The sequence below is a fragment of the Numida meleagris genome, chromosome 11 (assembly GCF_002078875.1).
Source record: "Numida meleagris isolate 19003 breed g44 Domestic line chromosome 11, NumMel1.0, whole genome shotgun sequence".
Lineage (NCBI taxonomy): Eukaryota > Metazoa > Chordata > Aves > Galliformes > Numididae > Numida > Numida meleagris.
In genome coordinates, this window is record NC_034419.1 from 17,775,700 (window position 1) to 17,798,994 (window position 23,295).

General features: G+C 41.3%; 1 long non-coding RNA gene across 1 annotated transcript in view; it reads left to right on the forward strand.

Annotated features, from left to right (window-relative positions):
- Positions 296 to 23,295, forward strand: part of LOC110405106 — a 29,674-nt gene continuing 6,674 nt past the window's right edge. The window contains exon 1 of the long non-coding RNA XR_002442684.1: positions 296 to 387. This is a non-coding gene — a long non-coding RNA (uncharacterized LOC110405106). The remainder of the gene's footprint in view (positions 388 to 23,295) is intronic.

A 23,295-nucleotide genomic window follows, 5' to 3' on the forward strand; every position in this document is an offset into this window, starting at 1 on the left:
TTTTGCACGTACATACATAACATAGTGTCTGTGTGTGTTTAATATAAATACATCTATATATCTGTACATCTGTATTTATGGCATTTTTGAACCTTCAGGGTACAGCCTGCCGTTGACCTTCATATGGCTATAAATATATATATACTCTCAATTGATCACATATATTTTATTATCATGTTTTATTTTCTACTGGTAGAAAATTCTTACTAGTAGAAATCCAGAGTTGCGCAGGTGACTTGAATCTCTTCAATTCATCAGAACTCACTGAACCTGTGGGCTGAAACCATTGGTATTTATTTTTCAGCAAGTGCAGCTGTTTCTTGGGTTTACCAGGCAAAGAAGCAAGAGGGGGAGGTGTGCTGGTGCTGGGAAGTACCTGGATGAAAGGTAGGCAGTGATTTTTGTGTACCATGATTATTGAAGACTGAGAGATGGTGCCTGGCTGGGGAAGGAAGGTGTTTAAGGTCTTGCCATGCTGTAGAAGGAGGAGGTAGAACTGGAGGTGATGTTACTTTGGTTTTTGCTGCAATCAAGAAAGCCTGAAGGAATGGTTTGGGTAAAGAGGCTCCACCAAGGAGCTTTGCCTTCTCTTTCTCCTCCTGAAAGCAAATCCTCCAAAAGGTGAACTCTGAGTAACCCAAGTACCTTGACTTTTTCCCTGGGGGGCCACTGATGTTAGTGAAGTAATTCTGCATTTATGACAAAGAGGAAATAATTTCTAGTTGTGTTCAAGCTATCAAGGTTCCTGGAAGCTATAGAGAAGGCTTGATTGAAGGGCTCATTATATATTCTATGCAAAGCAAATGCTTTTTATCTATTTGCAGGGTTTGCATTATACGCAGACTGTATTATGACATCTAAGTAATGTTAATAAAATCCTGTATTCTTAATCTTCAAACATCTCAATTCAATTGACCAGTTCACTTTAAATGGGGTCACCAATGTGTTTTTTCTGATGTGCAATGATTGGTTGATTTCCCTGTGGCAATATTAAATCATAGTTGTAATACAGAGTTCAAAATCCCCTGTAGTAAACGTACAGTGTTATTTTGACTTTATGAATGGGGTCAAAGTAGGATGAATTATGCCTGCAAGTAACATCTTTTTTGAGCCTGAAGTGTAGCTGCATAAACTCCAAAGATCAGGAAATAACTGTTCCTGCTGCTTCTACTACAAGTGTAATCTATTGAACGATGAGCCTGATATTGAAGAAATATTCTTTCAGGATACACGTGCTCGTTGTATGCTGCTGCCTTAGTGACTTCCCCAAAATGGGGGGGGGGAAGAGAGAAGAAATGGGAGCAGTTATCTTCCTCAGCCCCTTCTGCTGAAGGCTCTTGTCGCCCGTGTCAGCTCTCTGAACGAGTTATGGCCGACGTAGCAGTGGCTTTTTTATTGACATTCTCCTGCAACTTCCACAGTTACTGAAATCCCTAAAAGCCATGCAGCAGTTGCTGTTACTTTCATCCTTGCAGCTAAGAGCCTCTGACACAGGAAGCTGCCGTCTGGCTGCTTTTTCTTCGTGCTTGCTGCAGGCTGTCGCAGCCCAGGCCGCGTCCTTTCTGTGAGACGGAGCGGTCGTGGGCTCCCTTAGCACAATTTTGTCGTAAGAACATCCTGGCAGACTTCTTCAAAGTCTCACAGGCCAGGGAAACCTCCCCTACTGTTAAGGGTTTGAGCATCTTGCACTTGAAAGGCTTCTTTTGGTGTGTTGCCTGCTTTCCCCGGCCTTGCAGGGCTGGAGGTACCCATCATTGGAAGGTTTTCTACAATAAATACAACTATCTGCGCTTCTGAGAAGCCAGGAATGGGATGAAAGGTAAAAAATAACATCTGCTTGGGTCAATATATTTGCTTTGTAACCTAGGGAAGTCGGTAATTTTGCGCTTTGTGCAACGTGAGCGCTTCCAAATGGGTTGCAAATGACCTGCTAAGTCTTAACGGTCTTAACCTGTTCTTAGCTCACTTGACTAGATGACAGCTATTCAGGTCCTTTCCAAGGCTAATTAGGAAAGCAGTCATTCTCTTTACTTCATCCCAATTGTCAGCTGCTCCCACCTTCCTCGGGCGTGCTGGAGACCTTTAAAACTTGACTGGCTCAGTCTTGCTGTTAATGAGGCCTGCCCCAGCACCTCTGGGCACTCCCTTGGCACTCAGCTCCAGCCCCTGGGCTTTGGTCACTGAGGATCCCAGGAATGGGAACGAGGTGTAGGAATTGGATGCGCAGCGAGAAGTCAAGATTGCTTCTCGCAGCTTCGTGAAAAGAATTAACACATTGGTCAAAGCAAATCAAAGACCCAAGAAGCAGAGCAAGAGAATTTAGATCAGCTCTCCCTGGCAGTATAGGAGCTGCCTGCTTGGTCAATCTGTTGTCCAGAACTCAAGGTACTTAAGTATCTCAAGGCAAGACACTATAAATCTCACTTTGCTGTCTCTGTAAAGTTTCCCATCTGTACCTGTGCTCCCACTCGTTTTCAAGTACATCTTTATAAAGACCTTTATACAGACTTGCTTTCAAAGCAGCGGGTAAGCGGCACTTCAGTAGCAAGGAAACCGCTGCTGTATTAATTGGCATTGATCAGTGAAGCCTCTGCTAATATTGCTGGAAGAATGGGGGTGGCTTGAGAATTTTGAGCCTGTCAACATAATTTGTTAAGAATTAAAACTGAGAAACGAATTTGGTCTTGTAACAGCTTTATGGACTTCAGGATGTTTGTGCTGCTTGACATTAGCAAGAAGCTTCTTTTGTAATTTAGTCCTTATAGTTTTCATCTGATAAAGCCACAACAGAGCCCTTTTATCACAGTAGGAAACTTCCCTCTCCCCTCAGATTTTGAGCAATAACAATTCTGTGGGGTAATAATTATTCTGGATGCACTGTACCATGTAAATTAATCCGTTGCTTTGGTAGTACTACTCCAAAAGCAACACTGATGGTGTATGCTCAGAATGAGCAAATTAATTAGCCAAACTGTGAAATCAAATAAATCTCACAGCAGTGACCTCTGTGTCACTGAATAAAGAAAGACATTAAGTTGATGTGTAGTTGCTTTAGCTGAAGTAAAACCAGAACTTGAAAGGGCTAAATGTTCTCATTATTCTGAGTTAAAATAGACGTTCAGGCTGGCAATACTTTGCTGGCAAGGACAGATTGATATTTGATGTCCATTTAGTTTTTCCTTCTGCATCTCTGAAGAACAGGCATATAAAGCAATTGTCACAAACCAGAATGCTTCATGGGAAAGCTGCATCCAGGATAAAAATCAAAACCTATAGATTTCCTATTGATGTCATTGTGCTGTATGATCTCTGCCACACACAGAAGCTCACAGGAGCTAGCATCTAATTTGGTGTTCCGTAGCTCTTGGTCTCTCAGCTGCTGAGCTTGGAAATACCCTTCAGAACTGATGCCTTTATCTTGTCCTCTCTGGGGGTGAGTTTCCAGAAGCTCTGAGGAGCATTGATGGTTTTGGGTAACAGCAGTACTACTTCCTCTCTTTTCTCTCTACTGAGCCAAAAAAATAAAGTCTGATATTTTGTGGCTTTTTACATAGAAAAGCAAGGAAATGTGTAATGATACCATGGTTATGCAGCAGCGCGTGCTCTGTGGTGTGATCAACCACGGTGTTATCAATACCTGCTGGAGGAAAGGGATCTTGGTGATGTTCTGCAAGAAAATAAGTATCTCAGTCTTGTGAGGCATGTATGGGGGTGTCTGTCAGAGTTACTGCAAGACAAATGTTTTACACCTGCAGGAAAAAATAATGCTGCCTTGACTGAATTTATCTAGAAAAGGTCAGAGTGAGATGTGGAAAAGCTCATTAGGTTATTCTCTCCAGAATTTGATGCTCAACAATCAATAAGTACCTAAGATTTACTGCAGGAGATGTATGGAATAGGGAAAGGGTTTTTGTATGGGTGATGGGAGGATTCTGGGTAATCTACACCATATTAAGATTTTTCACTTGTAATCAGCAAGATGGGAACGGGAGGTTTCATTCAGTTATGGATGTGCTTGCTCTGTGGTAAAATCAGTAAAAATCCCTGCATGGTCAGTAAGAGAGAATATATATATTTAACCTTGATGTTTACAAGACAGGTGTGTACCATATAGGAATTGCAGCATTCCTATCTAGATTGCTCAGCATTAACCCTCTGGTCGGTAGCAAACCCAACTCCACCGTGCTGCTAGCTGTAATATTGGTAGTGGATGCAGTTGTTGGTTAATTCAATCTACCTCATAAAATACAGGAGTAAATGAAAAGGCTTTTACTGTCTGAGGTGAGATGTGAAACCTCTGTTCTGTATACCCACAGATGAGCAGGAAAGTGATTCCAAAGAAAATATCAAAAGATAGTAGCCTATAGAAGTTCTTACCAAGGAGAGAGCATTTTCCTGGATACATTTCATTTTGCAATGAGTGATGAGTAGTAATAAACTCAAAGCATTTTAACAATTCTGTGTCTTTTGGAAGTGAAAGCCCCAGTGCATGTGGCTGTGGGTTCCTGTTGTGCCCCAGATAGAAGGTCTGTGCCAAGTGGAATCCAGGGCAGGATTTGTCTTAAATGCAAAGACAAAGACCAATAGTGAACCCAGTGGGAGATCAGCATTTAATTCTCCATGTCCCATTAATTTTGCAATATGGACTTCTTCAGCTCTGAGGGTTTTGCCATTAAAGGAACAATATTCCTTTTTAAGAAACCTGTTGGTGATAATTTTCCATCGGAGACTTAATTTGCGGCATGCTCCCTCTAGAAAATTGCAAGCCACTTTTCTTGTGAAGCTGTGCTGAATCCCCTTTCTCCAGCCCCTCTGCTCTCACCGCAGCCTTGGCCATGTGCAGACCGGGCTGGTTCTTGTTGCAGGTTTGCTCCTTTCACTGTCTCCCACTATCTTACAACTGATCAATGATATCTCAGTGAAGTACATCTTATCCAATTCTTTCTTTGGCCATACTCATATAATTTCATTGGGAAATTCCTCCCATCAATATAACTGAAGGGAAAACCAAGCTCTTGAGGGTTCATCTGAAATTCAGGTAGCAGACAGAGTGTGGAATAAACTGTTAGGAAACTTGCACTGAAATTATGATGTGGGGAAAAAAATCTGGAAAAAGTCTTCAAGGATTCCATTTGTTAAATCACTTTATTTCATTTATACCAAAATCACATCATTTTGAAGTGATTGAGAATTCTGAGTATTATGTTGCTAAATCTTAGTCTGCATAGCTTATGAATTATGGAATATTACGCATACTAATGCATTATTCAAACAATATATTTTAATATAAATGAATCTGAATAAATCAAAACAAAATACTTTTATTTCATGCTAAAGACGTTTTTTTGACAGTGCCAAAACAAATCCAGAAATAGTTTTCTTGTTTGAAAGCCTCCTTAAAACTCTCCCCTGCAACTGCTGCTTAACTGCGTATTTCAACCTGTATGCAATTCTTCAAAAACCTGTAGGCCAATTGTAATTTTAATGTTCCTATTCAGAGCTAAAATATACTTCAAGTGCCACTCTCAGATTAGATGAATATACTATTGTTTACAGTTATGATAACCTTAAGATCCCAAAAATGTCTTAATCTAATTACATGCTTTTATTTGCTGTTAGTAAAAACAGAAGAATAACAACCCAACTCATTTCATCCCTACTGTGATTTCCTCTGGGCTAATTAAAGTGTACTCGACTGATATCTTAACTGCGCAGCTATAGGCAATCAAAATATTTAAAGGGACAAGCATCGTGTTAGCACTGTGCTATCCTTTATGAGTGGTGCTGTTAGGTTGGAGGGTGCATTTCTGAGCGCTAATGAGCCCCGTGGTGACATCATGGGCTCAGGTCACCAGATGCTGGTTAGGGGGGTGATACCAGGGGTGACCCTGCTCTAAACACTTGGCAGAGCTCTTAGCAAGGCCTCTTGTTCCAGCACTGGTACTCCAAACTCTTCTTGAAACTATTTCCCAGGTGTGTAGAAACCAGTGTTTGTGCTGCTCTTCTACACCAGCAGACCAGGGCAGTTGTGAAAGTAGCAAGAGATGCAGGCAGCTGAAGTCAGGGCTGCTGGCATTGATTGCCCAAAGGCACTGCTGCTCTCCATGGGAGCTTGCAGCTCTAGCTGCTGCCTCTGCTTCTGGAGAGAGCACTTGCTATGCAGCTTCCAACAAGAGCTGGTCTTGTGCTGTGTATAGCTATCAATACTTCTGCAGTTTAGGAAAAGGAATCTTCAAAATACTTCTATTTGAAGATCAAAATAGCTTTTCCACACAAATCTATAGCACTAGTGTATATAGTAAGTATTTTGAAAGAAATGACTGTCACTGAGGTCAAAAAGAGGGTGATTAAACAAAGAATCATCTTATCCAACAGTTCTTCCAAAGCCGATTCTTGTCAAGCAACTGCCCTTGATGTTTTCTTTACACTGACATAAGTTGCACAAATGGACTATTCTTTACCTGTAAATGTGCATGGTAGTTGTCTTTCCTCTTTCTGGATGCTCTGGCTTGATGGTGAGCCTTTAATGCCATGATTCAGTGTATTAATTTTTACAGATGTTGAGGAAGAGAAATACTAGATTGGAAACAGTGAAGGGCTTAGGACTCATGCTATCCTATCTCTAAGGAAACAAATAATAGTAGTTCATTCAGCCTATGTAAATCTCTCTGTTAAAATACTCAGTAGGCTAAACAGACCATCGCTGGTCTCCTGTGGTTTTGTTTTCTTTAAATGTTAATATTTAGCTCATCTTGTTTTCCATCTATCCTAAACAGTAGTGTTCTCTTTCTCCTCCTGAGGTAGGAATGGGTGTAAGTCATAATTTTTTTGGGCATTCAGCCCACAGGGGATTCTTGAAGCCATGAGTAGAAACTGTTTTGTTTGCTTTCAAGATATGAATGCTAATTACGTCCTTACTTCTGTTGCAGCTTTTCTTATTCTTGAAAAATATGAATCTCTCCTTGATTGTAGATTTGTTCTACCATGATTTTCCTCTGCTGGTCTCCTCAAATAATATTATACAATTAATAGCAAAATCTGTTAATTTCCAGGAGAAAGCATCTTTTTTTTTCTTACAGTTGTGTGTAATCCCATGGATTTGATTCCCTTTTAATAATGTAGAAGAAAAATATACCATTATTCACATTAGGGTGAAGAAGAACAGTGAATAGTTTTTAAAGAAAATCTTTCTGGCTTTGTTTCAGGCTGTGACCTGAAATTGCAGGGAAGGAGTGGAAAAAACAGCACCAAATTCTAAGAGAAGCTTTGCTATACTAATGAGATTTAAGTGGCACGTATAAGATGTGATCCAACATTTAAGTGTTTAACCTGAAACAGTTCCATTCCATCCATCATCCAAAGCATGTACGATAGCTTTATTCGAGCATTAAGTGAAAATAATTCCTTCTGTCTTTACTAGAAACACCAATCAGTGCCCCATATGTCAGTCAAGGTCTGTCTATATTGTCACCACAAAGAAGAATAAGGAGCACCAGGGCTTTTTACCAGAGTGAGATCTCTCCTGAAGGGCTCTTTTCTTTTTCAAGTCTTAATTGTAGAGGCTTATGGCTATTTTGTACACTGAAATAATGTAAGATTGTAAGGATTCATATCTGCTGATGTTTGCAGATGATAGGACTTTATTAAATATCAATTAAAGAATCAGAATGGCCTCAAAGACGTGACCCATTTTGTCTCTTGCTTTTTTCATTCAAGTTAGTACTTTGAATGACTCTGAATTTCTGCGGTCACTTGCCTTGTCCTTGAACTTCCCGTGTTTTGTGTGAAGGAAGAGAGAGATGCTGTACTAATAGGGAAAATTACCACGCCAAGCTCCTTGTTTTTGTTTTCTGTTGATAGCAAGAGTACTGAACATACAAGGTAACTTGCCACTTCCCAAGGTAATGCATCAATTGTTTAACAATTAAAAAGTACCTTGAGATATACAGCAAAAGATGTCTGGAAAAGAAAATTTGTCCTTGGCATGTATGTGTTCTCTCACAAACTCTCCATCTTGTTTAAACAAATACTAGAAGCACGGTGAGAGTGCTGCATTGGAGCTATACATTTTCAAGGGCAAGTACAATATTATTAGAATAAGGCATGTGACGAATCCAGAAAATAGAAGGGATTTAAAATACTAAAATGTAGAATGTACCAGAAGACTTGGCAAAATAAGAGCACTGGTAAGGGATTGTACTGGATCTGAAAGGAGAAACAATTGCATTTTGGTGAACAAAGCAAAATAGTTTTGCTGGAATGTCAAGGCAGCCACATGCTTGTAGGTCTTATTTTTATGTATTTCACTTCGATTTAATTGCCCTTGTGAATATGCTTCGCAGCTTATATTGGAATCAAGGAAAAACAGAACCAAAAGGGTTACTGCAGCTGTAGTCTAGTCAGTTCTGGATCTCTGCTGTTACAGTAATATTTACACAGTCTTGGAGCAATTAAAATGACACCTAAGACCTCACAGCCCAAAATTTCATTGTTATTAACTTGTCAGAGTTATATATTAATGGTTATTAAATGTAAAAGAAACATCATTGAATTTTTCCTCATATAATTGGACCATATTTTGACTCCCGAGGTTTTTAATGGTATTTTACACAGCAAATTATCCTTTGAATTGTCTGGGGAATCCTATAACCCAGGGAAGTCCTTTCTATTTCAGTCTTCACCAGGTTTACAAGCCAATTTTTTTCACTGTAGATCCAGAACCATAAAATAGCTGCACTGATGTGCTTTTACAAGCGTCAAATGAAATTTTGACCCTTTAAAATCAAAGGTTTCCATTGGCTTCAACTGGTCCAGAGCACAACAGCAGTCAACTAATGAATTATTTAAATACCAGGGAGCAATATCCCCATAATCCCTATACTGAAGAGGAGAATGAATAGGCTGCCACTAGTAGTACTACTGCGAAAGAATATTTGCATGAACTAAAAATAATTGAAATGGAGAACCTATTTTTTCTGTCAATAGACTGAGTGAATTCATATTCTTTTTAGGACATAACTCAGTGAAGCTACTTTTCATCTTCAACAGCAGGAAGAGGAGTAGATGGCTAATGAAGTCCTGGTATAGATCTACAGCAATTTTTGAGGTTCAGCATTTCATTGGAAGGAGATTAATACATATTTACTGCAATTTTTTTAAAATCTGGTAAAGTCAAGTCTATTCATTGCTTCCCCACTTTTCCTATTCAAAGTGATTTTTATATTAAACTTAATTACAGGCTTTTTCATTTGGAAAAGATTTGTTTGGTTTAATCAAAATAGATGACTAGAGGATGACCACTCTGGAGAGGAGAATTTTTTTATTACACATTTGAAAGGAAAGAGTTTGAGTATTTTTTTTTGCAAGGTGACACTGAATTAAACGTACCTTTCAAGTAAAAATAAACTGGTGCTAAAATTATCTTTTTCAGATGAGTAAAACTAGGAAATGTTGGCTCTTTAAGATTTTTCTTCCAAATAAAAAGTAGTTAAAAATTATGTAGAAACATTTAATTTCAGCTTTCAAGAAACAGTAGGGTTGGAATGAAAATGTTTCATCCAAAATCTAGTAATATGCTTGTTAATATTAAAATATATGTTTAAATATAAACCTTAGGGTAACATGACATTGAGAGAACTACAAAGTAGAAGTCGTAATCTTCTTACTCTGTCATAAATCTCATTGGTGCAAAATGGGCAAACGCTTTCTATTAACATTCTCCAGAATCTGAGTTGAAGTTGCTTTCAGGTATCTTTCTATATTCTTCTTCATTAAAGAAAAAAATCACATTATACAACATTCAGCTGATCTGGTAGGTGCTTTATTTTTACAGTGAACTTTATGTGGAAGTTTTCCAAGCCAAGTAGGAAAAAAAAAAGCAAAAAAAAAAAAAAAACCAAAAAAATACTATAGGGCCACACCCACAGCACACTCTCAGAAAAAACTAGAGATAAAAACACATCACAAAAAAACACAGGGGATATTCACAATAAGAAAATGGGAAAACGTAAAATCCGCGGGGTGCGCGAAAAGAAAACCAAAACACACGGGGCTCGCACAAGAGAAAAATGCACAGTGGTGGGCGCGCACAGACACACCTCTCGCGCGAGAGCTAAAATCACAAGAGGGGTCCACAACAGCACATGGGGGGACAAAAAAAACACACCCCCCCCACAGCCCACACACAAAAAAAAAAACACAACACGCGCACAAGATGCACACATCAAAAGATAAAAGACGCATATACCCGCAAAAAATATCAAAAAACACCCAAAAAAAAAAAAAAGCACAAAAAAACACACAGAAGACACTCTCCCCTTATAAGAGCACATCCGCCGCTGGAAAAAGCGCTCACAGGGAGAGAAAAAAAACAGGGAGACCCCCAAAAAAAACATCACAGCCCCCCCCCGGCGCACATGCCCCAGACGCTGTGAAAAAACAGCGCCCCACAACAGCCACAGCGCAGAACAACAGAGGCCACAACACCGCCACAGGAGACGCTCGGGGGGGAGACGCGCACAACACTTTCCCCCGAGAGAAAAAAGGGTGTACACCCCCTCTCCGCGCGCGGGCACATAGAATAAGACACAGACCCACATCTCAAAAAAAACACAACACAAAAACACACTCCTCTGGGATATGAAAAGATAACAAAAAATACCCCTATAGAAAAAAAAAAAGAGACACTTCCCCCCGCAGAACAAAAGATGAGAGCCGATAGAATATCTAGAGATGTATAAAAATAATAATATCCACACCACATAGAAAACAAAAGTAAAAATCTCACAGAAAATACACTGGGGTGGAAAACACCCCCCCCGAGAAGAGTGGAAAATATAATATCAAAATTATACCCCACACACGCGCGGGGAAAAATATTGTGTGCTCTACACAAAAAAAACCCGGAAAATACACACCCCTCTCCACAAAAAAAAACACAAAAAAAAAAAAATAGTGAGAGATAAAAAACCAAAAAGAGTATAATAAAAAAACACATGGAGACAAAACACAACACCATATTATAGGACACACCACAGCGAGAAAAAGACGAAAAACCCGTATACAAAACACAGAGAGAGAGATATTTGCGCGAGAGAGAGAGATGGGAAAAAAAACACAACACGGGAAAATATTTACAATAGAGATACTCCACAGTGTGATATTCACAACAGTCACATTTTTGTGCTCTCTGTGCGCGCCACATCAAAAAAGAAGACACAGATCAAAACACAACACACACAACAGAGAACAAAAACCCCCGTGCACACCCCGGGTGTTCACAAAAAGATATTTGCACAGAAGAGCGCACACCGGCGCCACACCCCCGCAAAAACAGAAAAGGGAGAGGGTGTGCACACTCCACACGCTGAGAATACACACCACACACAAAAACAGCTGGGCGAGACACACGCCTCACAAAAAAAAAAGAAAAGGGGAGAAAAAAGTACACTGTTTACAAAAGGCGCATACCCCCACAAAATACAACATACAAAACAGGTGTGGACACAAAAGACCCCCCCCGAAAAAAAAACACAGAAGAGCGCAAAATGGTGCTCAAAAGCCGAGAAAAAAAAAAAAAAGAAAAACAAGATATTACACAAAAACTCGCAAAAGCTCTACACAGAGAACAGAGAGACACATATAGAGATACACATCTAAAAAAAAAAACAGAGACACGGGGGGAAAAAAACGTGACACCACATACACACCATATATCACAGATATAAAAACCTAGAGCAAAAAGTGACACAAGACTAGACACACACGAAAAAAAATAAAAAGTGAGAGACTCCACAGACACAGCGGAAAAGCTAAAAATCTTCACAAAAACAAAAAGAAAAAGAAAAGAAAAGGCCCCTGAGAGAATATATAAAAACCCCAAAAGCCCCTGTGGTCAAAATACAAAACCAAAAAAAAAAAACAAAAGTCACAGCTTTGTACAATATAGACTATATCGTGGGGAGAACAAAAAGACAAAATATAAAAATGAGAGCTTTCACAAAAAGTTCTAAAACAAAAAAAATGATATATCCGCACAAAAAACTCCAAAAAACACGAGACCAAAATAAAAACCAAAAAGAGAAAAAACACAAAAACAATACACTCCCCTAAAAAAAAAAAAAGGTATAAAAGCAAAATCCACAGAAGATTAAAAATGAGAAAAAACGAGATACCACAAGAAAAAATATCGCGCCGATACACATCTCGGGGGAGAAAAACCACAAAAAAAAAAACCCCTCTAAAATATATATCACAGAAAACCCCCGGAAAATTTTTATACTCTGTGTTAGAGACTAGAACACATATTCCACACAAAAAACCGAAAAAAAAACTCACACAAAAAACACAGATAACACAAAAATACAAAAAAAGCACACAGCCCCCCCACAGATGTGAGAATAGCCACACGCACAGATATGAAAAAATAGAAAAATCGGGTAGAATATCACACACTCTCGGGCGCAGACGCCCCACACGCCACACATTGGGGGGTCTCAGATCGGAGACCCCCCCACACCCACACACCACACAAAACATCTGCAAAAACAAAACGCGGGACACCTGTGTGGAAAAACCCACACCACACACAGGGAGACACATCACACGAGACGAAAATCTACACAAAAAGTCACACGTGAGAACACTCTCCAAAAGCACACACCCCTGCCACACCCCACACGTGACACTCCCACAAGAGATGGGATATGCGCGAGATGGGCGCAGAGGTCACAGCACACACACACACCGCGCACAGCCGCTGAGAGGGGTGCCCACACACACAAAAAAAGACACCGAAAAAAAACTGCGCAAAACCATAAAAAAACACACAAAAAAACACACACAGAGAGCAGAACACACACACCGAGAGGGAGAGGAGATCGAGAAAAAATATATACACACAGAAAAAACACACAGAAAAAAGAGTACACAGCGTGTGTTCCCCACATACACCCAAAATCCCACACTGTCTCACAACACAGACACATAGAAAAAACATACACCTTTAAAAAAAACACAAAAGATAAAAATATACACACTCTCTATACACGTGATACACATATAATAAGAGGAAAAACACTCAGAGCACAAGAACAAAAGCGCGAAAAAACACCGCAGATGACACTGGAAAATCTAAAAAGGCTCGTGGAGACCACACACAACACACACACGAAAACTACAAAAACAAAAGGTGCCCCCTCTAAAAGAGACACCACACGCCTCCTCACACCATATCTCTATATATATATACACATATATGGCGCCCCCGCGACACCTCCGCTCACAGCGCGCAAAAGGCAAAAAACACACACAAAAAAAAGGTTTCACACACAAGAGTTGTGCTCCCACACAAAAACACAGCAAAACAAAAAAAAACAAAAAAAAAACCACACCACATCCGCGTCACAGAGAGGAAAATCTAAAAAACACAAAACACACACGCGCGAGACAACAAAAAAATCTAGAGTGGGCAAAACATGTTAAAAAACAACATGCGCTGCAAAAAAAAACTGGAGAAGAAAAAAAATCACAGAGAGAAAAAAAACACTACAACACAAAACACCCTGTGCTCCCAAAAACCATATCGCGCGAAAAAAAGAGAGCACAGAAAAACCACATCACAGAAAAGAAAAAAAAAAAAACGCCCCCCTCCAAAAGTCCCACACCAAAAACCAAAAAGAGGGGCACAACAAAAAAAAACCCCCCAGAACACCCGCGCACAGAAAAAAAAAGCTCTCAAAAAAACAGAGAAAACGCTTCCCCAGATCAGATTGGAGAAAAAACAAGACACAGACCCAAAAGCATAGACACAGAGCAAAATCACAACACCACAGCACACCACAATAACAAAAGTTTCACAACACAGAGCAAAAAAACCCAAAAACAAAAAAAACAGCCACAGAGATCTCACAGACACACACAGAGCTCCCCAAAACTACACAAAAAAAAGTCCCCAAAACACACTCGGGGGGCGCTCCCCACACCCCCTCCACACGGACACAGGCGCTATAACAAAAGCGGAGAGAGGGCACACCCCGTGGGCGCCCACACACACACCACACAAAAAGATTTCTCACACGCGCGCACACACCCTGTGTGCGCACAACACACACTTCTCTCAAAAAAAAAGGGAGATAAGACGCTAAAACTGAAAAACTCCCCACACAGAGACACAAAAAAGAAAAAAGCCGCTTCTCTCACAAGACACCACACACCCCTGCAAAAGAGAGGGCCAAAACGAGAACACTATAACACACACATATAGCGCGCGCGGCACAAAAAACACATACAAAAATATGTATATCACAGGAAAACGCGGGAAAAGAGAAAAGCAAAAAATGGGGGATATTCACAGACAATACACAGACCCAAAAAAAACAAAAAGAGAGAACACGCAGATGAGAAAAAACAAGATTTCACACCCCTTGTGAGACACAGCTCAAAAAGCAAAAAAAGATATAGGCAAAATAGCCACACAGAGAGAGACAAAATACCCCTCTCCCCATAAAATTCCCCTTCACACCCCAAAAACATACACATATATACGCATATACCCTGATAATATAAAAAAACAAGAACAAAAAGTATATCTCCGCCCCCCTCTGTGCCCACACTACACACCACAGAAAACACCCCGGGTACACAACAGTTATATGAAAACACAAGATGTGGGGGGTGTGAAAAAAATAGCGCGCGGTGAGACACATTACACCACAGAAAACCACAAAAAAAAAAAAAAAAAAAAAAAAAAAACCCCTATAGAAAAAAAAAGACCCCGCCTCGGACACCACACACATATATCTCTTGTCTCGGGGTGCTCTTGTGTAAAACCCGATACACAGGGAAAAAAAACAGCTCTACAAAAACAAAAACACAAAAAATAGCACAATATATAAAAAGCTCTCACAACAGCGCACACAGATCACAGCACAGGGCGCCCCCGCTCTGTGTGTCCACACGCCCCAAAAACAACACCCGGGGGCCCCGGAGAGCAGAACAGCGCGCGGGGCGCAGAACAGCCCCCCGGCGCACACTCGCGCACAGCGCAGACACAGACGCACACGATAACAACACCCCCACACATGGGGCGAAAAGCAGAGAAAAAATCGGGGCCACACGCACAACACACAAAAAACTCACAGACACCCCGCGGGCCCCGGGTTTATACCCCAGATAAAAATTCTCTCTCACACAAAATAAAAAGACGCTTATAAGAAAAAAAAAATCGCCACATAAAAAACAACATGTGCAAAACTCGAAAAATCTCACACATATGTTAAAAGAGTGTCACATATCCCACACGGAAAAACTACAAGACCACAAGAACAATAGGAAAAGAGAGCTGCACAGACGCTGAGAAAAAAAAACAGAGATACACAGAGAGGGCGCGAGAGCACACTAAAAAGACAAAACTTTTTTTTTAAAAAAAACCCCAAAACACACAGTGGTGTAAAAAAAAAAAAGAACACAGTCACAGTGTTTCTCCACAGATCTCCCACACACACACAAAACACTGTCACATACAACACAAAAAAAAGATACCCGGCGCTCTCACATTTGTGAAAATCTCACACATACTCTGTTATATTGTCAAAAAAACACGAAAAGCCCCAGACAAAAAACCCCTAAAAAAAAAGAGGGAGATCCCCCTCGGCTCACAGGAGACCCAAAAACAAAAATAAAAAAATCACATACACTTTGTCGCGGGTTATATATTTTTTTGGCAAAAACAACAAAAACGCCCCTGCGCCCAAAAATCGAAAACCACAAAAGAAAAAAAAACACACCACAAAAGCGCTGTGCCCCCCCCGAAAACACACCCCCACATACACAGAGCGCGCGGATAACAACAAAACCACACCCCATATGGGGGGAAAACGCCACATATATCGTGTCACACCGCTATATGAGAGTAGAGCAAAAAATAAAACCATAAAAAAAACAAAACACATATAACACAGAGCCCCGCAAAAAAAACGCAAAAGCCAAAAAAAATAAAAAAAAAACAAGAAGATAAAAGACACACGCCACATATAGTGTACACACAAGAGGGAGAGACTCTGGAAAAAAAGAGCCCAAAAATAAAATAGACACCTCCCACACCCACAACACAAAAAAGAGACCCCTAGAAAAAACAAAAACGAAAAGGGGGCACAACAGCCCCGCCCCTGGCACAAAACCACAGCGCGCTGGGAAAAGGAGATGGGCACATGTCTCGCGACAAAAAGGCGCACAGTGAGAGCACAAGAGAAAAAGAACACGCGCCCCCACAGGGCTCTCTGGGCTCCCCAGACAAAAAGGGGAGAGCGCCACACGCCCCCCCCGAGACAACACAGGGGAGATGTCACAGTGGAGAGTGTTGGGGTGAGAGAAAAACATCTTCTCTGTTCAAAAAAAAAGACGCGCCCCAAAACAAAAAGCTCTTCACAACAAAAAACCAGACACAAAATCTCTCCCCCGCGCGTAAAACACTCTGTACAAAAAAACACACCAAAAAAAACCCCAAAAAATACACTATAAAAGAACAGCCTCGTAAAAAAAGAGAGAGAAAAAAAAAAAGAGGGCACAACACAGAGACCCCGGAAAAAAGGCCACAGAGAAAAAGAGGGAGAAAACAGGACACACAAAAAAAAAGACACACCAAAACCCCACACTCTTGTGTCCCCCCATATATAGAGACACGTTCACACGTCCCCACAACAGCGCCGAAAAGGGGCAAAAACACAGACAAAACACACAAAAATCACATATAGCGCATATAAAAACACAACAACACGGGAGACACACCCCTGGGAGAACACGCCACAGAAAAAGATTGGGGACACAACACATTTAAAAAGCTCTCCCCCACACGGCAAAAATATATCCACACACAGAGAGATCGCGCTCACACACAGAAAAGATAGTACACAACACATAAAAACAAAAAAAAATAAAAAAATCGCGCTGAAAAACGCGAGATAAAATACACATAAAAAAAAACGCTCTGCCACAGTCTCACAGTCTCTCACACAGTTAAAAAAAAAAGAGACTAAAACATGAAAATCAAAAAAGCTCCCACACAAAAACCACATGTCTATATATAATATCAGAGCTAAAAATAAAACTTAGAAGAAGATGACACTTGCCCCTCGAGAAAAAGGGGGACACGTGAAAATCACATAAAAGAAAAAAAATGTATATATAATAGAGATATAAAAGAGAACATTGGGGAGAGATCCCCTACACACCACAAAAAGACACAGGAAAAAAACACGCACATAGAGTAGAGCCACACACACATAACACGCGCACACGGGACACGCGCTACACACAAAACACAGGAGACACAACACGCCGCGGGGAGACACAACACATGTGCTCACAACAGAGACCACAGCTAAAACACACACACCGACACCTAGAACAAAAAAAAAAAACAAAAACCCCCGCTGTGTTGCGCATAACAAAAACACAGAATACAAAAACACACAGCCAAAAAAACACGTGTCCACATCGCGCTAGAGAAAAAGAGAAAACTCCCCCCGCCCCCACACCCCGGAGAAGACACACACCACAGCACACGGGCACAGTCAAAACAACACCCCCGAGAAGAAAAAAAAAAAAAATACGCCAAAAATCTGGCGCTGGAAAAAAGAAAAATCTCCACAGAAAAGGGCGCCGCGAGATAAAAAAAAGGTGGCGACAAAAGCGATAACACCCCCCGGGGGGAGAACACCCACAACACACACACACAACACCTAGAGGGGGGGCTCCACAGCTCAGAGGGCCACAGGGGTTGCCACACTCTATAGAGCGCAGAGGTGAGATGAGAACAGAGCGGCCACAGGCCCCCGCCCCCGCACACCGGGGAGACCCCGCTCCGCAGAAAACCACACACGCGCTCCGCAAAAGAGCGCTAAAAAATATACACAACACCCACATAGAAAAACATAGACAACACAACAGTAAAAAACACCATAAAAATGTTAAAAACATCACACTATATTAAAACAAAAAAAAAATATAGAAAAAATGAAAAAACGCTATACGCTGACAAAAAAGAAAAAAAAAAGTACACGCCACATCATATTAAAAGGAGATGTACACCATACCCTAGAAAAAAAAAATATATAATATCACACACAAAAAAAAATACACACAAAACCCCAGAGAGATACACACCCCGTTTCCACACGAGATAGACACAAAAAGACACAAAAATGCACAGAATATTTACACGGAAAAATAAAAAATCGCACACACAGAGAGCACAGGCCACACACATAGACAAAAACAATATAGCGCACAGTGCTCAGACACACACAGTCCCAAAAAAAAACACACACAGCACACAAAAAATGGGAGAAAACAAAAAGAGACAAAAGGGGGAAAAAACACACTCAAAACGGAGAGACACATCTGGGGCTCTCTGTGAGAACACAAAAACACTCGAAAAGTTTTTTTTAAAAGACACAATATGATAAAAAAACTTAGAGGAGACACCACAGTGGTATAGAGAGATACACAAAATCTCAGAGGATATCAAAATAACACCGAGAGCGCGCTCGAGAAAAAAACACAGAATACACATTTTCCCCAAAATCTGGAGATATATAACAAAAAAGATGTCACACAGAGCGAGAAAAAACCCCACAACAGAGACAAAAATGGCCCCACACCCCTCACACCGGACAAAAAACAACAAAAACAGAAAAAAAAAACGGGCTCTAAAAAACACATCCGCCGCCACACTCTGAGAACACAACACACGAGAGCGCCGCCCCGGCGCACAGCGCAAAACGGCGCTAGAGCAAAACCGTGCCCATATCTCTCGAGAAAACATCCGCGTCGCGGCACAGAGATCAAAACCCCGCAGAAGAACACACATCGCGCACAGCTCGTCCCAAAAACAGACACACTCGGAGACGCGAGAACAGCACAGCCCACACAGCGTGGCACAGGAGACCCCGCACACACAAAAGGTGTAAAATACGATAAAATGGTACAACAGAAAAAGAGACACCGAGAGGGACACTGGGACAAAAAGAGAGATAAAAAAGAACACACAACAGGCTCCCCCATATATATATGAGAACACACAGCTGGTGGTGCACAGTCCCCACAAAAAGCAAAAATCTCTCTCAAAAAAAAAAAAACCACAGGTTGCGCTGAGAAAAAAAACAGACGCAAAAAAGAGAGCCTAGACAAAAAAGGGGTCTCAGAAGAAAAAACAGAAAAAAAAAACCCACAGACGCTGGGAGAGGGCGCGGGGGGGGGAAAAAAAACACAACACACACACACACGAGAACACACAGAACACCGCTGGGGGGCGCTACACAACAGCCCACAGAGAGGAAAAACAGACACAGAGAGAGAGCGGGGCGCGCCCCTCGCACAAAAGTCACAAGACGCCACAGTGGGAAAAGAAAAAAAAAAGACTCTCCCACACCCTAAAATCTCACAAAAATTCTCAAAAAAACACACATAAAAAAACCCCCTAAAAAAGCCACACACACACCACAAAAAAAAAATAAAAGAGCAAAAAAAACCCCCCACACACGAGAGCCAAAAACACCCCCCGGGCCCCAGATCTTTGGGGGCCCCTGTGTGGCACAAAACAGACACAGAAAAGAAAAAACAACATGCACAAAAATCTCACACTCTCGCCACAGCGCTCCCCACAGCAAAAGGGTTTTAGAAGTTTTCCAGACAAAAAAATCTCCTTTTCTGGGGAAAATACATTTGTTTTTGAGTAGTTATGAAATATACTATTAGTCTATATATTAGTCTATATAGCACTGATGCCAATAAGGACTCCTACTGAGGCTTCAGCGTGAGTTTGATGGGAGGAAATGCATCTCTGTGATAAAGACAAAAGTAAAAAGTTGCATGAGGTGTTTAGCCTGGAAGGAAGCACAGAAATTTCCGTGCTAGAGATCTATTGAGTCCAGAGGTAAAGCTGAAACAAATCCTTTCTCTAAACACTGACACTATGGGATAAAGCTGACTGCTCATTTTATTTCAGTTGGAAAAAGGGTGACTTCTTGGTACTGTCTTAACATACGTCCATATAGAAATATTTTCACTTAATATTTTCGTTTGTCCATAGCATGGATCAGCACCTTTGATTCATGCTATGCTGTTAGATTGAGCCCTTACCTGTATATGTGCATTCCAAGGACCAATTAGCCTGCAAATGCATTAATTGCGTGTGCAGGCCTGTCTGTGCTCCCGGATTATCCCTCCATTTTCACGTTACGTAAAACTAGCAGGAAGACATCTACTTCTCGGTATCCTTCGCAAATCATTTTTACTCACTTGTAAACCTGCCGCGGAATAACGGATAACAACTCCATTACACTGTATTAGCCCATTGCCGGCAGCTCCTTCAAACAGGTTTACGTGCTATAGATATCGTGGAAAATGTGCCAAGAGGAAAGCTGTTAGCTCTGATGGGAAGAGGGGAAAAAAAAAGGCATGCTGAGCTGCGGTGAGCTCGTCCTTTCCTGTTTTGCTTTTTTTTTAACAGAAATGTGACTCTACTGTTTGAACCCAGTACAAGAGTCAAGTATCCTCTCTCTTAATTAGCAAAGGAACATACACGATTGTGACAGGAGCTGTGTGTGGCCAGAATTTCTCCTGATCTGACCCCAGGAACTGCTCCTTTTTCTATTCCCCCCAGAAATATAGAAAGATGGAGACATAAGGAAAAGAACACACTAGCTGTTTTTATCACTTAAGCCATTTTGGTCAAAACTGACTTTTTAGAGATGAAAGCCCAGCAATCTAGATACAGATGGATAAGAAAAAGGCTATTTCCTATCCCACAGCAATTCTTTATGTCTTGAGATGTCAGCAACCTTATCGTGCCTATTGGGATGAAGTGGTGTTGTGAAATAAGAGGGAAAAAGAGTTCCTCCAAAGAGCCACAGCCTTATGGTTGAGGCACTAAACTGAGATCTGCAGGAAATGCAGGTAGAAGGGCTTCAAGAAACCATCTATTTTATTCTACACTGAGATAGTATTAATCACATCGTGTCTGTCCTTTGAAATTCCCAGTGATAGAGAACCCATGGTTTTAGAATGGAAATTGAGCTGCTTAATGGGCTTTCCTGATAAACTGTACTTTGTTCTGTTTTGCTTTGTTTTCCTGGTGTTTATCCTACATCTTTCTCTCAGGTATATCTACCCACAGTGAAGGAAAAAGATTCTCCTCAAGTTACATGTTTGAATAATGAGATCAAATAGGAAGGGAGGAGAACAAACTAAGAAAATGGCTGGAAGAATAAACACATCTTTGGTGTAACTGTTTATGTGCGGTCCATTAATAATACTAACATACACATGCGTATGTATTTGCAGAGCCTGACCAGCTTTCACCAAAGAAGAGGTCCCGAAACGATGTCTAGATCCACATTCAAAGACATCTATTAATTTTTAGTGATAAAGCTGAGAGCTGTAAACGTTCATGTAACTTTTTCCAAAACGTTTTTTTCCTCTTTCTTGAGGAGGAGACGAGGCCACAGCGCTTTGCGGCTCACGGGCTCTGTGGCAGGATGGGGAATTGGTTGTTTTCAGTGAGGTCTTAGCTTGTGCCATAACAAATCCTTTCCTCTCTATTTACAGCAGAGCAATACCAGGTCTGTAGTTAGAAATGTCATTCAGTGTTGACACAAATGGTAAAACCCTTTGCTGGGGACTTGATTTCTTTGCTGTTCGGCATTTGGTGGAAATGCAACAAGAAAGTTCTCGTGGTGTTGCAGAAGTGTAGTGAGGTAAATGTGGACACAGTTTGGGAATAAGGTAGAGTGAACGAGGGGGATTCATCAGCAGCACTGTTACTGGCCCACTCCTGAAATCTTAAAGCACTAGTTTAAAGAGAGGAAACGCAGATCATTGCAAGTCTGCCTGTGGAGAAGGCAGGCTCGTGTTAGTGCCCATCTGCAGAGGTTTTCCTGAGCTACAGCATTAGCTGGAGAAAGCAAAGGATTGGAGGTGCTGCACTGGCTGCCAGCACAGGGTATGGGGAGTAGATATGCAGCCACTGCCCCACTTTCGAAGAAGAAATTTATTTACCCAAGGTGTGTTCAGGCAGACTCTGACATTTGTGATCAGGCAGTGCTTTTTATTTTTAAATATAGGTTCATTTAAATTAAACAAGAAGCTAGATTTTTTTTTGTTGGATTTGTGACTGTGAAGTGCGTTCATGTGGGTGCTATGTATTCTTCCTCTTTGTAAACATGGATTAAATCAGTTGCTTTCAATTTGTATACGTGTGCATGTATATAAACAAAAAAAATGAAGAGGTGGACATGCACATATATATAGCTATGCCTATGTGAAGGTTTAATTATTTATAATAGCGAAGCCACTCATTTCAGTTCATTATAATCTAATCCTTAGGGCCTATTTTTTTTTACATCTGGCCATATGGTGCTGTGACGGGTGGCTGAGCTGTGCGTGTTGCTCACGGTTTGCCACGTGTGCACTGCAGATTTGGGGTCTGACACAAGAACGTATGGCTGGGTGGGATCTGCCTGCTGGTCTGCTCTGGTTGAGGCGCTGTGGGCAGCTGGGCTGGGCTTGCAGGGCATTGCTGGGTGAGGGGGATGGCCACATCCCACCCAGTGACGCAGGCTTCTCCAGTGAAGGGATTCCGCAGCTTTTTGTGGGCAAGGGGTTGTTTTCTGTGTCCAGCTCTCTAGGGATCTATCTGGTCACTGCAGGGCTGTGTCCCCTCTTGAACACATGATAAATGCCATCCCTCCCCATAATTCCTGCTGTGTGTACCCCAAATCCCTGCGATATCAGAGAGCCCGGAGCCTGAGCCGTCCTCCCTCTGGGACTAGCTGGCTCCTCTATAAGGCATCTGTGTGACTGCACATCAAGGAACCCTAATCTAGCATCTACCAAAAAAATCTACAATACCATTCCCTCATACGGATGTCCAGAGAACCAGGTAATGATATTGTAAGATCCTGCATGTAGAAATTCTCAGATACTGAGCACTTCCACTGCAGCTCGTGTCAGGGCCCATTGCTGCAAGTTACAGGTTAAGGAAATAAATTGTAAGTGGTATTAATTTTTAAAAGTTACAGTGTGGCCGGGTGTATATTACATAGACTTTTGTGTGTGTTTATTTTATCACGCTCGGCAAAGTGTGTTTATTTTTTGCCTTCTACAAAAGCAGAGCATTGTTCCCAGGCCCTCCTGCATGATGGTGATGCCATGTCACTGAAATCCCTTCTTGGGGCCGGGAGCGGAGGTGGCCATGGGAAACTCTTTGGGACAAAGATGATGGGGCAGGGACAACCA